We start from the raw sequence: 13,806 nt of genomic DNA on the forward strand, positions 1-13,806 counted from the left end.
TCGGCCCGGCCCGGCCGTGCCTGGGGCGGGCGCCTGGTGCCCAGGAATCTCGGCATCCCCCGCCCCGGTGGGTGGGGCAGAAACCCAGGCCGGGCGGGCGGGCACCGGGGGCTGCCCTTGGGCAATCCCCATTTCACCCCTGCCAGTGCCCTTTGCCGGCAGACGGCCCCCGCTGTCCCGAGCCCTGCCTGCAGAGCCATCCCCCAGCCGGGCCCACATCTTAGACGCGCTGCTCTAGCTACCTTGCTCAGGGCTGTGAGAAAATTTGCACCCTGAGCGCCTCCTTGGGTCGACTCAGGCTACGGTTACATTGAAGAGCTTACAGTGGCGCAGCTGCACCTATGAAATTGTGCTGCCCTGAGCTGTCTAGTGTAGCCCCTGTAAGTCCCTAGGAGAGAGCTCTCCCATTATCTCAGTAAACCTACCCCTGAGCCCTGGCAGCTGTGTCAGGAGAAGCTCTTCTGCTAACATGGTGGTGTCCACACCAGCACTTAGGTCATTGTAATTTACATTACCCAGGGGTGTGGCTCCTTCACACCCCTGAGTGACACTGGCAGTGTAGATGTAGCCCTAGTCTCTGCTGTGGATAATACAGCTAGGTCTTCCATCAACCTGGGCTTTCAGATGGGAGGATTATCTATCAACAGCCCTTCCATTGACATAGTATGCGGCTAAACTATGGCGATACAGCTGCAGTGACTGTACTATAGACACACCCTAGATGCCTATCACTGTATATCTGTACACTTTGAGCTACCTGTACAGGGTGACAGGGTTGTCCAAGGAGCTGATAATGGGGGAATATAGTAGAGTGCATTCCTGTGTGCCCAAACCCCATCTACCTCTCCAGGTTGGTTATTGAGTTGTGGCTTCCTTCCCCGGTGAAACTGGGGCAGCTTGCAGGTACTGTGCCTCCTTTGGTTCTTATGAAGCAGCAGAAGAGATTAGGATGCACCTGCTTTGGAGAAACAGACCACGGAGAGGAAATCCAGAAGCAAGGAGCATTCTGGAGCCTGTTAGTTCCCCTGGACTCCCTTCCCCTGGACTCCCGAAAAGAATAACCCCGTGTACCCTCTAACTGAGGATTTTAAAGCTTTCAGTGCCTTCCTTGATTAAGGTTTGTTTTGTTTTCATTCCACTGATGGGAAGATTCAGGCACAGAGGGGTTAAGTGACTTCCCCAAGGTCAGGCAGTCTGGAGCAGCAGCACATCTGACTTCCAGTCTAGTGCTTTAAACACAAGAATATCTGTCCTACCCCAAAAAGCAGCAGAGAATCCTGTGGCACCTTATAGACTAACAGACGTTTAGTCTATAAGGTGCCACAGAATTCTCTGCTGCTTTTACAGATCCAGACTAACACGGCTACCCCTCTGATACTGTCCTACCCACTTCTTCTGAACTCTTTCTGTCCTATCCTATTCTCCATCAGAGCCCTGTTTTTTACTGGAGTTTCACTTGGAGACCAGATTCTTATTCACTTATTTCTCTAAGCTGTTGAGTGCTGCTTATATCATGTTCCACCCCAAAGGTGGCTGCATCTCCATGGCCTTATCTACATTACACACTTTTATTGTGTTTGAACGTGATTCTGAATAATTGAGTTAGATGGCATAATGCTGACCATAAGTGGAGCGGTCAGCATAAACTAGGACAAGTCACGTTCAGCATCATGTCAAACTATGGTGATTAAACCCCGTGTTATGGCAACAAACATACTTTGGTCTGGTCTGTGTTAGCCTAAGTCATGTTCAGCGCTGTGTAATGTAACTCAGTTGCTTCATGATCATGATGCAATACAATAAAATGAAGTAGCATAGACAAGGTCATTGGTGTGAGAAGGCATTCCAGTATTCGTACGTCTGGTTGAGTTGGTAAAGCACCTTGGGATCCTTTGTGACTAAAAGTGCTATGTACATTCAAGATTATCTACTCACTGATTCTCTTGTACGTTTGCTACCTTCCTTTTTTCACTTTTCACCCCTTCACAAATTCTCCAATCTTTTTAATCCACTCTTTTGCCACTCTTTGGTCTCCCCCTTCACTTTCTTCTTTTCACATAGCCCTTCACATTCACTCCTCTGCTCCTTCTCTCCTTGTTTAATTTCCAATCATGGCTGCCCTCCATCTATCAGTCATTACTGATAAATCTCCATTTCAATGGTTTGTTTTGTTTTTGCAGGCTTTTAAAACAGCTTTGTTTCTGTGTGTGGGATTTCAAAATAGCAGTATTAGAAATTTGAAAGAGAAGTGAATATAAACTTCAGCGTAAGTGCCAAAAAGTAGAAAACAACAAATCTCTGCAGGTTGTGTTTAACTTTCACTTACATGACAGGAAAAGAAAATGTATGTGCTTCAAGGCAGGTGTTGGAGTCATGTCTACTTGGCACTTCCCATATTGCTAAGGGAACTATTCCGGAATAACTAGTTCTGATTAACTCCATTATGGATGCTTTTATTCTGGAATAAGGCACTTGTAATCCATTTGGTTTAAACTAATTCAGATAAGGAACTCTTATTCTGGAACAAGAGTGTCCACACAAGGAGTTAATCATGAATAACTAATCTGCTTTAAATTCATGGCCTACCTTATTCTAGATTAATTTTCATGTGTAGACAAGTCCTAAAACTCTGGTTGGGGGGAGGGGAAGAGTCCGGTGGCATTTCTGGTTGCAAAAAGGGGTTTCCAGTATAGAAAAGATTGAGAGTCATTGCTTTAATGTATTGATAGTATTTAGAAGCCTATAGAACAGAAGACTGGGTAGATAGTGCAGGTGTGAACATATGTGCTAGAATACTTGCATGTTTTTCAGTAATGTCGAGCAGGTGCATTGATGCTATCAACAGTATAAACTCTTCTGAAGGCATATTTTACCAATGTCATCTAACCTTCAGACCCTGTGTCTTATCTGCATTAGTGTTTACACCTCTGAGTTAGATGACACAGTGGTAAAGATGCCTGGACCTCGTCTGCACTAGCTGAAAATGGTAAAGAGCTATCCAAGTGTCAACAAGGCGTGTGCGCATCCTGAACCCGTGCAGATCTCCAGAACAGTGTTTGACAGGTTTTGATGCCTGTCTCCATCTCCCTGTGGTATAGCTGGAAGGTGCAGAAGAGCTGCATAGATAAGATAATCTATTTCATTGTAATTGGCAGAGTTGTTTACACATGATCTCTCACACATTTTCCTTTTTTTAAAGAATGCATCTCCATCCATGATAATAGCACAGGTCATAATCACTCAGCACTTGTAGCAAATCTCTTTTAATTGGCCTCATTTAACACCCATAAGGGTGTACTTTATTTTGCTCTCCTATGAATCCCCCTCCCCAAGTTGTATATAATTTATTGCAGGGTATGTTACAGATAGAAGAACAGCCTCTGGCTGTCAGCAACCTTTCTGGTATGTCAGATTTCCAGCTTGACAGGCAGCTGCAGCAGAGTTTGTGGGTGTGTGAGGCAATGATACTGCAGCAGCACAAGCAATTTGTGGTGCTACTCAGGCTTGACGCATCTATTCTCTCCAGGATTCTTGTGCATCTGGAGATGATTGGGTTAATGGTCCTCTTGTTGATTCTCTTTTCCTCCCAGCTTGCCTGTTGGCTTTGTTGAAGTCCAGGGTATTTGAGTTCCGTTTCCCCCTTTTTAGCTGTTTTTCTAAGCTCTGAGCTTGAATGTAAATATCTCTAGGTTGCTCTTTTGTGTGAAGTTAGACTCTGAACAGAACATAGAGCTATCAGATGCGTAATGTTAGTGAATATTTTTTAAAAACCCATCTAGCCCAGAAGTCTTTTTAAAACTTAAGGTTACTTTATTGTTTCTGAAAATAGGGGAAGCAGTTGCTTTGGTTAGAGTCAGACATCATAATGCCGGTGGATGCAGTTGCAAGCTTTGCCAAATTTGTACCACTCCACTTCAGCCTTGACCTGTAAGAACATCCCCCATAGGTCTGCAAGTGCACTTCATTCCTGACCTCTAGCTATCCTGTCTTCACAGCAGTATTTGCAGATCTTGGCTTGTGGGCAGTTTCTGCCTGGGAACCATGCCATAGTTTCAGTATGGACCAATATCCAGAAAGGAAATGGTGGTGACCAAGCTCATTCCCTGTGTAAGCTATTGAGGAATGCAGCTGACATCTGTAGAGGTGAAAGGTGTGTGGATCCCTTACATCTGGAAGCCTCTCCCACACCACTCAGGGTTTGTCTCCACTAAAGTTTTGACCTTGAGTTAATTGTTTGCCAGTTAACTTGAGGTAGTCCACATGTTTGTAAAGGCTAGTCTGGACCCTTCCGGAAGGTTTGTTCCTGGCTGTAAATATTTGTGGTTTACCCAGGATAAACACCACAAGATCTGTATTTTATTTATTTATTTTCGGTGAAATAGGGCTTGCTTTTTTTGTTTGTTTTTTAAAGCTGTCACAAAAGCTCTCCAAACAAGAAGCAGTTGCAGTCTATTTCTGTATGGACTCAACCTGCTTTTGTGTAGGCTGAATGGAATGAATAGCCCAAAATAAACAAGACAGACCAGCTTCACTCAGAACCTGCAACCCTACTAATGACCTTGGGAAGATCCTTAGGAATATCTGTCTCTGCAGAGTGTGTAGCTGTATATAACTAAATATATTGCTCCTGCTGGGATTGTAGCACATTTAGTATTGACCAAAAGAACAGGAGTATGGTGTCCATTTTTCAAATTAATTCCAGTTCAGCAGTCTCATGTTGGAGTCTGTTTTTGATGGACACCATTAAATTAGGCTTGAATAAAGACTGGGAGTGGATGGATCATTACACAAAGTAAAACTATTTTCCCATGTTTATTCCCCCCTGCCCCACACATGCTGTTCCTCACACCTTCCTGTCAACTGCTGCAAATGGAGCATTTTGATTACCACTACAAAAAGTTTTTTCTCTCTCCTGCTGGTAATAGCTCACCTTAACTGATCACTCTTGTTAGAGTGTGGATAGTAACACCCTTTGTTTCATGTTCTCTGTGTATATATGTATATTTTCCACTACATGCATCCGATGAAATGAGCTGTAGCCCATGAAAGCTTATGATCAAATAAATTTGTTAGTCTCTAAGGTGCCACTAGTGCTCCTGTTCTTTTTGCGGATACAGACTAACACGGCTGCTACTCTGAAACTTAGTATTGACAGTGTTTCTAGTTGCTCTCAGGGTGAAATGTTAATTGTCTTAACTTAGCCTAAATGCTTGCAAACTGCTTCTCCATGTGATGAATTTAATTCTCATTAAATATAAATGCTGGAGTTAAATATTTAAACTAAATATTTAAACTTTCATATTCCCCTGGAAAATCATAGAAGATAGTGATGACTATCACTTGTTCATCTGGTGGTGCCCAGTGCAGGATTATTTCCTACGGTATATTATTACATGCTCTAACCCTCATTAATACAGAGTTGCCGGATGGTGCCTCATGCACTTATAGAAGCTGAGTTCAGCAACACTCAAACCTCTGAAAACCTGGAAGTGTAGAGTAAGGTACAAGTCACCTGCAGCAAAGTTTTTGGGCACTTAATTTCTTTGTTTCTTAAAAATAATTTCTCAGCATCCCCATGTATCACAGTCCAACTGTTCACCTCCACTGCCTCTGGCTCCTTGACAGCGATCATCTTAGCCACAGAATATGCTGGCTGCCCCTCCATAACATCATCTCCTCTCTTTCTGCCTATCCAATATAGCCTAGTTCTCCACAGAGGGATGGGTATCAGAATGGGGCTTGCAGGTTGAGGGAGTTGGGGAAAGGATGCAGGAACAGCACAGTAACTAGCAAGGAGTTGGTGGGGAAAAATTTTGAAGGGGGAGACAGACATGGAGGGACATGGATATGGGAGGGATGAGGACAGAGCTAAAGCCCCCGGCGTCCCTCTCCTTTTCAACTCCACTCTTCCTGCCTTTCCCTCACATTCCACCTCTTTGCTCCAACCGCCCTCCCCCTTCTACCCTTCTGCTCAGACTCCCCTCTCACTACTCTGACATTGTCCCAGAGGAATGCAGCTGTCAGGGTATGTCATGAATAGTCTGTCTAGAGCTGTTCTGTTCTGCACAAGCTGGAGTTTGTGTTGCCTCCAGCTTTTAGTCCCAGTGAGTTACAATAGTCCAAGCTTGGAGGTGATGAATATTATGACTCATTGTATAGATGATCATCATTTGAGAGGGATAAGCATAGTTTTCTGATGAATTGGAGATGCAAGAAGGTCTTTTTCACCGCTCTTGATACCCGATTCTCCAGGATTAGTGCTGGATCCAATAAGACTTGAGACTCCTTACTTACTATGTTAATGGAGGGTGGATGCCTTCAGTGGAGGAGAGCTCATTGTCTTGGCTAGCTCCTCAAAGTTTTGTCCTCTTCCCACTATCATCGCCCTAGTCAAGGTAACATTCATTTTCTGTTCACCTAGTGTTCATCTAGGTGCTAATGTCTTTCAGGTATTTTGCCATCTTTGTTGTAGCATTGTCTGAGTCTATGGCAGATATTCAGAGGTGAGTTTCATCAATGTGGTGTTAGCAATGGAACCTATAGTGTCCTGTAATTTCTTCAAAAAGTAGGACAGGTGGCGTCTAGGGGAAGAGAAAGCATTTCTCCTTGCAGAGAGACCTCTCATATGAAAGGAAGATGAGAAATTAACTGCCATCACAGTTCTTTGAGTCTTTCTCATCTTATTTTTCTTAGTTTTGAACTGGATCTCTTGGATTCAGTGAATGGTACTTTTAACTCAAGCTGTGTGCCCTTTTCTTTAGGCTGAGCCATACTTGCCTTCATCGAAAACATAGATCCTGCTGCTGTCTTCTGACTCCTATCATCCTACTCCTGGGGGAATTCTGCGCCAAAAAAATTTAAAATTCTACGCACCATGTTTTGAAATTCTGAATAGTTTATTTGTCAAAATAACACAATGTAATCACACCAGTTTCAATTATTTTGGTAATTTATTTCAAAATAGCTCTCAGCAAGTATGTCTGTAACAATACTGAAAACAAAAAATGATTCAAGAAATTATTTTTGACAAATAGATTCCTTATTAATTAGAACTTTCAGTACTAATTAATTTAAACTACAATACAGAACTGTATTTCCAACACTCATCAGAAGTAGTGGAGAGGCTTGGGGGAGTCGGGTAATGGAGGAGCTGAGGGAGAGGGAAGTAGGTTGGTAGTGAACCTGGAGGTTTGTTGGGTGTGAATGGGAGAAGTATAGAACAGTTTGTTTTGCAGGGGAGCAGGGTGGGTAAGAATAAATTATTTTTCAAAAAATAAAAAAAATTAGATTTTTTAATTTAAATTAGGTTTTATTCCTCAAAAAGCATTTTATCAAAAAAATCCATCTAAAGATAGTTTTAATTAAGATACATTATAGCTCAAAAATATTTCATCATGGAATAGGGATTATAAATTCTAATTATATAGTATGAGACAATATATTCATGTAGTGTTTAAAAAAAGTTTTGTAAATGAGTTCCAATAGTTCATGGATTAGGGACCCAATCTTATGGGGTCCAGGGTCTTCTGTATAGATCATTTAACTTAATCTTTCTATCTATCCAATGGGACTCAGTGCTCAGTCTAGAAGATACCATCAGAGATGCTTAGTTTTGCAGTTCTCAAAATGTGGATTTGTGTTATCTCCAGAGATAACATGCTTGTTAACAGCAAAAATGTTTTAAATAAATAAATAATAGAGATGAGAAATAACAGACTTCAACACTATTGTCCCTTTGCAAATTTGTGTGCACTGAGTCAATCCCTTATCTCTCTCTAAAAGTGCAAAGTTTCAAAAAGTTCAATGAATAGAAGATTGTTGGGGGCGGAATAGATCTGGACAAGGAGAAGAAGTCTGGAGATAAATGTGAGAAAGGGAGGAAGAGGCAGCAGAAACAAAAGTGAAACTGTTTGAGCAGCATGTTCCAGAATGCACTTTTATATAGAAATCCATGATTAAATCGAGTCTTCCTGACTAGTGATTTAAATCAAATCCACCCTGGAGGTGAGGGATTGTAAGGGAGCTGGGGCGCCTCCCTCATGCAGATGCTGGCTGACTCCTAGCCTTTCCCATTCAGTCAGGCACATCTGCCCCGTCCCCGTATGTCTCTGCACACCCACTCAGCCACCCCCTGCATCTCATCCCCATGTGACCCTGCACCCCTACTCCATTCAGCCCCTGGCTCAGTCTGCCCCCTCTCTCTCCCCACACTAGTCCTTCTGAACTCCAATCTATGTGACCCTCCCAGCAGCTCCATGTGCTCTGCTCTGTCTGTCTGCCCGCCCATGTCCTGTGCTTCCTTACGTGGCCCGGTGGGCAGAGTGCTGTGAGGAATGCAGCCTCTCCTCCTCCCTGCTGGCTGCTATGGCTGGCAAGCCTTCTGTATTGGTGCCACAACAGTGCATGGTGGGCGAAATGTGTAACTGCAGTGTCTCTCCGACAGAATTTTCTGCGGAGAAAAAAAATCTGGGTGGTGGTGGGGAACACACATGAATTTTGCATCTGTGCAGTGGCCCGGAATTCCCCCCAGGAGAACTGTCTGCAGTTTCTCTCAGCCTGTGCCCTTCTCCTCTTCTTCCTGTGTAATTTCCCCCTCCACCTTCATGAGAGAGCCCATCTTAAACCAATATTTCCAGAATAAATACCACCCTGACTCCAGGAGATGATGAAAACATGTGCCATTAGGATGCGTTAGTATAAGTAGTTTGTTCTTGGTATCATCCCACAGTACTTGGAATGATGAAGCCGTGGCCTCATGCCATATAAGCACAGAGCTTCCCACAGTAATATTCTGCATGAACCATGACAAGTTTTGATTTTTGCCTCCCCCTCTCCCACCCCCAACCATTACTTTTAAAAGCAAATTCCCTCCTCTCACAATCGTATTTGATCTCTTGAAGCAGTTTTATTGGTTTCCGTATGCTGGGTTTAAGATTTTAAACCAAGATTTTGTTTAAGTATTGTTCTAATTACAGTTACTATTAAGTGTGACCTTTCTTGGGCTCGTTACTTTAATTCTCTTGCATCTATTACAGCTGTTGTATAATTATCCTTTTCTTCTGTCAAGATGTCTTTATCACATCTCTGTATTGCTGAATGAAGATGGAGTGAATGGCCCCTTTGGCTGATGGGTAACATACTGTTTCTATTACAAAGGGCATGTCTACACTGCCCTGCAGTTCAGCCTTTGGGGGCATGAATAGCAGTGTGTGCCGAAGTGTTGTGGTGTAACTGCTCTGTGTGGATGCTCCAGGCATGAACTTGAAGGTCCCTCATTTGCACTAATGTAGTATGTTGTAGTACACAGTATAATCTGTTGAGTTATGTGATGGTGTGACATTGTCAATCGTTGTCTTTATACATTTCAACGTTGGTTTGTATGGTGGTTTTTCTTTTTACCACTGCTGCACACTGAGCAGAAGTATCTACGGCGCTCTCCACACTAATGCAGGTCTCTCATGTAGTTACAGTTAATTTAGAAGCCAGTATTGGTTATGGATATTTCAAATATATCTTTTCAAAGTGCATTACTTTGTGTTTCTCAACTCTGAATTTCATCTGTCATTGTGCTTCCCATTTCTTATATACCTTTGAAGTTTCTCACAGACTTTATTAGCCTTGACTCACGTAAATAATTTTATCATCTCAAAATTTTTCTGCAACAGGCTCAGCCTGTTAATTAATAATGGAGAAGCAGCAACCAGTACAAAGTTAAGGCCAGAAACCAGTTCCCATTTTATGGCGTGTTCTTCAGCTTGCCCTTAGAAACCACAAATAAAGGCCTATCAGGCTAAACATTGGTAAAAGAAACAAGGCTGTGAGCGGTGCTCCTAATAGCTGTTATGCTACCACCTTTGCCGCCTTCTCTCTGTTCCTCGTTCTGTTTCAACTCTTCGCTCCCCCACACCCAAGTGTGAGGGAGCAGGTCACTAGGGACCTTAGTGGGAATGGTTTTGAGTGGAGAAGACACGCTTGATCACAGAAGATCCAGGAAAGGAGAGAGCTTTCCACCTTTCCTGGATTTGTCAAGGTGTCAAGATCTGGGTGCGGCCTATAGTCATGGGCTCCACCATATTTGCCTTGAAGCCTTTTTCTCCAGTAGCTCTCAGTCAGTCTGATGAGCTGTTCTAGAAGTTTTGGTACATCCCTGTGCCCTTCACCCGTCCCTCTCTTCACTCCAGAGTATCAGATCCATGTTTTCAGACAGCTGTTTATAAACCTACAGCTTTCTTTTTGTTTTTCCACTCAAGTATTTGTTCCCCCGCCTACCCTGGGAGTTTTTTTTCTCCTTAGCACATGTTCTTTTATCATCATACCATCCCATCGCTGACTTCCTGGTCCTTCTTGTTACACTAGATGGAAGTTTGGGAGTGGGACTAAGGAGTCTTATATGAAAGACCTGGAAGGTTGAAGCTATTTAGAGTGCTCAGGCCTCTTTTTGTATACATTTTTATTGTACTGCAGCTCATTTTGTAAGAGGGAGAAGATGGGCAAGAACATATTTATTATTACGACTGTTACCATAGAGCACACTCATGGGCCAGGACTCAGATGTGCTAGGCAGGGCTGGATTAATATTTTGTGGGCCTGGTGCCAAACATATTTGTGGGCCCCCATAGGGGCAGTGGAGCATGGTGCAGGGAGGTCAGTCCCCAGAGTGAGGGGCCAGCAAGGGGCAATGGAGCATGGCATGGCAGGAGTGGCCCCACTCCACCCAGCTTGGTGCGAGGGCACTTTTTACAAACTGGCAGTTGCCAGATGCACAGTGGTCCACCTAGCCCTGTGCTGCCAGCATGACCCTTCCCCTCGGGTTGGGCCCATGCGATGCCACACGGCCCCCCCTGCCCAACACCCCATAGGTGCCAACTCTGTGGGTGCTCTAGAGCACCCATAGGAAAAAAAATCGTGTGTGCTCAGCACCCACTGGCAGCCCTGCCGATCAGATCCTCCCCCTCGTCCCCAGTGCCTCCTGTCCACCGATGATCAGTTGTTCAGCAGCGGGAAGGAGGCGCTGTTGGGAAGGGGAGGAGCAGGGGCAGGAAGAGGCAGGGGCACTCTGGGGAGGGTGCGGAATGGGGCAGGAAGAGGCAGGGCAGGGTGGAGTGGGGGCAGGAAGAGGTGGGAGCGCAGGGCCTTGGTGAAAGGGTGGCCTGGGGGTGGGGCTTGGGACAGAGCTGGGGTCAAGCACCCATGGGGAAATCAGAAATTTAGCACCTCTGCAATCCCCCCAACTCCCTATGGCCAGAGCCCCCCCACCCCCCACACACAATTGCAGAGTGCCTTGCAAAACCCTGCAGGCCGAGAGGAGGAAGTGGTGGGCTGGGGGGAGCCAAGCGGAGCAGGCTGGGGCCCCTTCTGAGCATGGGCCCAGCTCCATGGCGCCACTGGTGCAATTGTAAACCCAGCACGGGTAGTGTTCAATGTATCGAGGATCGATTTATCGCGCCTTGTCTGGACGCATTAAATCGATCCGCTAATCGACGCCCATACTCCACCTTGGCAGGAGAAGTAAGCGGAGTCAACAGAGGAGCCGTGGGCAATCGACTCACCACCATGAGGACGGCCAGGTAAGTCGAACTAAGATACTTCGACTTCAGAAGTTGCATATCTTTGTTCAAATCCCCCCACTAGTGTAGCCCTGGCCTAAGTCACTTTTGAAAATCTTGGCTTGTAGCACATCTGGGAGCAGATTGCCTTGAGGTGGAGCAAAGGAATCTCCTTTCTCTTGTCCGCTGAGCTAGCCTATGCATCTTCCTGGCACAGAAATCCTACTGCTTCTCCTTCTACAGAAGCAGTGTGTGCAGAGCATAGCAATCTGTAGGCAGCTAAGTGATGCAAAGGACTCTCCTCTCTTAGCCAGTGTTTCATTATTCTCTCTGCCTGAGGCTTCAAAGCTTTGTTTTTTTAGTTAAAATCTTTAAACAATGGGTTATCTGTTTTCACAGACTTTGGAGGGTTTGAAATAGCAATTACCCTCAGGCATTTGGCTCAAGATTACAGCAATAAGTGCAATCATCAGAGGCTCCAACCTCCTCTGTAAACCAGGCTGTCATAAGGTTACCTCTGCAGCGTCTAACTCCAGGGAAGTGCATCATCCTTTACTGAGGGCTTGGCTACACTCAAAACTCCAAAGCGCTGCCACGGCAGCTGCAGGTACTCCACCTCCCCATGGGGATTAACTTGCAGTGCTGGGAGCCACGCTCCCAGCGCTGGGGGCACTGTTTACACTGGCACTTTGCAGCACTGTAACTTGTTGCGGTCAGGGGGGTGTTTTTTTCCACACCCCTGAGCGAGACAGTTGCAGCGCTGTGAAGCGCCAGAGTAGCCAAGGCCTAATTCAAGGAAAAGCCAGATCCTCCTGGCCCCTCACAGGTGTGTTGGTTTGTGGGATGGACGTTAGGGGGAGAGTTCCCAACAAGTTGTTAATAATTTTGCTATAGAGCAGAATCAACCAGTGTCTGAAATCTTCTAGCTCCTGCTAAGGTGGGGACTCTTAGAGAGTGCGTAGCACAATGTGTGCCAGAACCTCACCCGGGCCTTTGGACCTCACCACAGTACAGTTAATAATTGGTATCTAGTTGCTGATTTATTGCAAAACCTTGTCTTAATGGAGAGATTTGCCCATGTTCTACAGCACAGCAGTCTGAAATTTTCCATGGCTATAACATGTTTAAATTTCAGGGTAACTTTTACGACTATTGACATTTCTGAGCTTTGTGCTAGCAGATGCCATCTTCTGAAAAGTGACCTTATAAGTGCGGGGGTCCAATATCAGAGATTGTGTGCAAACCAGTTGCCATCTTGCTGTGGTGTTTGGGATGACAATCAGAATAAGAACGCTTCTTGAGTGTTTTGTTTAAATATCAAACAGTCAGGTTTTCCTTCTGATGCTGTGGGATCTAAAGCAGGTTACAAATATCAGCCATTCTGCTGTCTATGATGCTTCACAGTAAGATGTCAGCTGCCAATAGGAATCCAAAAGCCATTTCTAATAAAAATGTACATTTTCAAATGCAATGCAATTTATTTGTGGTAGGAAGAGCTCATTTCATGTGGACTTTGTTGTGCACAGTGGGACTTGCTTTTTTTCTAAAAAGAGGTTTTATCTCAGGAACGTTCATTGAACAAAGTTGTATGGTGTCCATATTTCTGAGGTTCTGTGACGCTTTCCATCTCTGACAGATTCTGTTGATTGGCAGCCAGTCGTCATGCTCTAGTCTCCCAACATTCTGGCCTGTTCTTATCTTGCCATAAATGCCGTGCCATGCTGCTCTCACAACAGTCAGAAATAGCGTGTGCTGACTGGCTCCTGGTTTTATCAGTTGACTCCCCTCCCCAAAAAAGAATCTGAGGAGGAACTGTTCCATTTTCTTAGTTCTAAGGCCTCCCCATTGGCATCATGTAACCTTTCAAAAGGACAAGAAAGATAAGCGCTTATTATACCACTTCCCCTGTTCAAGGTATTTGGCACACAACAGCCTTATCTGGAGAACTTAGTGCTGATCTTTCAACAATGGGTGCAAGCACTAGTGTAGGCAGGGATCAGGCATTTTCAGCACTGTCCTGTGAGCAGATGATCATGGCAAGGTGGTATAAGAACTGTGTCATGTCTGTGTTTGTGCTTACACAGCTGCATTGTCGGTGGGGAAACTGGTACTGCATTTTCTACTGAAACTACGTTCTTCTTCGAGTGGTTGCTCATATGCATTCCATTTAGGTGTGTGCGCGCTGCGTGCACAGCCGTCGGAGAAACTTTTTCCCTAGCAACACTCGGCGGGTCGGCTGGGCGCCCCCTGGAGTGGCGCC

General features: G+C 44.8%; 1 protein-coding gene across 2 annotated transcripts in view; it reads left to right on the forward strand.

Moving 5' to 3' along the window:
• Positions 1-844: 844 nt before the first annotated feature.
• The window catches only part of NDST2 (N-deacetylase and N-sulfotransferase 2), a 266,023-nt gene continuing 253,061 nt past the window's right edge, over positions 845-13,806 (forward strand). The window contains exon 1 of one of the 2 annotated variants that reach the window (XM_032778287.2): positions 845-1,117. The gene's annotated coding sequence lies outside the window, so the exon portion shown is untranslated. The remainder of the gene's footprint in view (positions 1,118-13,806) is intronic. The other variant, XM_075072989.1, reaches the window with a different exon arrangement.

Source organism: Chelonoidis abingdonii, chromosome 16 (assembly GCF_003597395.2).
Source record: "Chelonoidis abingdonii isolate Lonesome George chromosome 16, CheloAbing_2.0, whole genome shotgun sequence".
Classification (NCBI taxonomy): Eukaryota; Metazoa; Chordata; order Testudines; family Testudinidae; genus Chelonoidis; species Chelonoidis abingdonii.